Raw genomic sequence first — 3429 nt, forward strand, 5'->3', positions numbered from 1 at the left:
GGAACAGACTCCAGCCCCTTCCAGCATGCTGGCTGACAAGAAGTACCAATTCCCCTCCCCCACCATAAGTGACCAGCTTATCCAGAGAAATACAGGCTGTGATGATATCTATGGAAATGAAATGCAATTGGATGCCTGTAGTGCTTTGGTGTTTCACTAACCTTGCAGGCCTATGGTCATTGGTCTGATCATGAGTTCAGAGAATACAGGTATGCAGTGTGGCATCTAGGGGGATTTCCTCCTGAGGGTTGTAGCCATTGTGGTCCTAATGGTCATGTCTTGAAGTCCTAGATCCTTTTCATTGTTTTTTTGGGTTGGGTTTTATTATCTTGTTTTGCTTTATTATGTTAAATCAGATAGCAAGATATATTATGGTAGCAATTTTGAATTTACTATTGGCTTGTTTTCAAATTCTTTGTTACATTCATTGTTTCATTTTCATTGTTTCTATTCTATTTGTTCTATTTGATTTTTAATATGTCTGAAGTTATCTGCAGCTATTTTGAAGACATCAAAAGGCATTATGGTAATTATTGTTTATTTCATAATGCTTTGAAGTCCCATATCTCTTACACTGGTTGGTTTTGATTGGTTTTATTGTTTTATCTTTAAAATAAAATTAAAAAAACACTGAAAGTGATATAGGATTCCATAAAAAGATAACAGGAAATCAATAATAGCTACCATAATGCTTTTTGGTATCTTCAAAATGGCTGCCCACACCATCAGACATAATATAATCAAACAAAACAGAACAAAATAAAACCAATTAAAACAAAACAATGAAACTGGTACAGGACTTCAGAACAAGATAAGAAATCAACAATGGTTACCATAATATATCTTGATATCTTCAAAATTACTATCCATATCATCAGACATAATAGAATCAAACAAAACAAAACAAAATATAACCAAACCAAACCAAACAATAAAGGACTTCAAAACAAGATAATGGGAAATTAACAGTGGCTATCATCTCCCCTTTTTAGTCCTGTCCTTTCCTTTTCTTTCCTTTCACTTTCACAATATCTATTGTACATTTTGGATCCTACTAACTCCTTCAGTTTTTTATACTAGAGAGACAGCATGATGTCCACCCATGTGAGTCTGAACCATTTCACATATGAGCGTGATCTCCAGTTGAATCCGTTTACCTACATCAGCCTTGAGATTATTCTTATTTATAACTGAGTAGCTTTCCATTGTATAAAGATAATGTATCTTTCTTATCCATTTTGTGGTTGATATGTAAGCTACCCTTGTTTTTTTCTGGGTCCTTGTCACATGAAGCATTGTTTTTTTTCTTCTCTGACCTTCAGTCCATGAACTTCCTTTGAAGTCAAATGTGCTTCCTGTATACAACATATGATGGATCCTGTCTCTTGATTCATTCTGCCCATGTTTCTTTTTATTAGTAAATTGAGGTCATCTACATTAATAGTTACAACCGACACGCACTGGCTCACCTCATGCTATCCTTCTATCAATGGCCTCCACTTTTCCCTTTCATGCAATTGTATGCCATGCTTGGCTATCCCCCTCTGCTACTGTTCTTGGAACTGTGGTCATCTTTATCTCTCTCTAGAATATCCTTAAGCACTCTTTGTAGGGTTATTTTGGTGGTCATACATTCCTTCAGTTGTTCTTTATCTTATTTATTATTTCTTCATTAATTTTGAAAGACAATTTTGCAGTGTACACCAGTCTGGTTTATTCATTAATTTTCTTCGTTAATTTTGAAAAATAGTTTTGCAGTATACATCAGTCTGGGTTGGAAGTTGTATTCTTTGAGGATTTGAAACACTTCATTTCAAGCTCTTCTTGACTTGATGGTTTGTGTTGAGAAGTCTGTCATGATTCTGATGGATTTTCCTTTATATCTGTTTCTTTTCTCTAACAATCTTTAATATTCTGTTGTTGTGCAGAATTTCTGGGATCTTGATTATTATGTCTGTGTGTAGATTTACTTTGGTTTTGGCTAGTTAGAGTTTTATATGCAACACTTATTTGCATGCCAGATTCATTTCCCATGTTTGGGAAATTTTCTGCTATTACTTCTGTAAATAGTCTTTTTATGTCATTTGTGTGGATCTCTGCTTTTTTGCTGGAAGCTATCACATTTAAATATTTTTTCTTTGTGTCATCTTGCAGCCCTTGAATTGTTATTTCCTAGTTTCTTGTTATTTTTAAGAGATCTTTCCTTTCATGATCACTAGCTGCAATCCTATCTTCAAGATCTGAAAGTCTATCTTCACTTTCTTTCAAGCAGTTTTGCCAGCTTTCAATGGAGTTTTTAATTTCCTGGGTACCTCTTTGAATCTGTTTCATGTATTCTAAATCTTTTTTATATTGTTTGTTCAAGGTTTCCCTCATTTTGCTATGCACCTCTATTTTTTACTGCCTTCTTCAGATATGCTCAGTAATTCTTTCATTATACTTGTGATTTCTTCTTTTACTTAGGATATTATTTCTGATCTGATAGCTTCATGAAGTTATTTCTTTACTTCAGTTGCTATCCTTACAGAAATTTCAAGTGTATGACTGCCAATTTCTTCTCAGACTTGTTCTGTGTGGAATGAAGATCTGGGATTGCTTTTTGCTCCTTCATCTTGACATTTTCCTGGGTTATTCCAAAGGAGCTAGTTGTGGGGTCCCAGGTGCTTCCCACATTGGCTACTCAACTGAAGTGTAGGATATTGGGCCAGGCACTTGGGTTTCTCCTAACCTAAGTACCCAGGGAGGTGATGGGGTACAGGGCAGGCTTCTCCTAACACATGTAGCTACACTGAGACTCTGCCAATGGTGGCAGTCACACGTAGGCTGGGCTGGCTGTTTCTCCCAGCCCACACTGGCTATTGGTCCCAGTGGTGGCTGGCAGGCTTACAGGGGGCATGGCTGGCTGTTTTATTGCTATTTTCATACCTTATTTCTTTCCTCCTTCCCCTTACCTCCTCCCCCTTCTCTTCCTCCCTCATTTTTTCCTCCTTCCTACACATCTTCTTTTTCTCCCCTCTCTCTCCTCCTCAGCATGCCCTTGTTTTCTTTTTGGTATTGGGGAAAGAACTCATAGAACCTTAACAATGGGCTTTATTCCCAGCTTTTTTATGTTTAAATTTATTTATATTTAAAATTTGGGGATCAGGAAGCCTCTCTCCATGAGTCAGCACTATTTGCAGAGTGTGGAAGGAGAAAATCGGGACTCTTAAGGAGGTGATCCCCACTTAGAAACCAGTGCCATGCATCGGCTGCTGCCAGAGTGGAGACAACCAGACCCAAGCTTCTCTCTATGAGTAAGCACCAATTGTGGACTGCAGAGGAAGAGAACAAGGCCTCATCATGAAGTGATCACCACCTGGAAACCACATCATTTTCATTGTTTTATTGGATTGGGTGTTATTCTCTTTTGTTTTGTTTGATTATGTTAAA

This window comes from Cavia porcellus, unplaced genomic scaffold (assembly GCF_034190915.1).
Source record: "Cavia porcellus strain 051 isolate PalLab524CR breed Dunkin Hartley unplaced genomic scaffold, mCavPor4.1 scaffold_3, whole genome shotgun sequence".
Classification (NCBI taxonomy): Eukaryota; Metazoa; Chordata; class Mammalia; order Rodentia; family Caviidae; genus Cavia; species Cavia porcellus.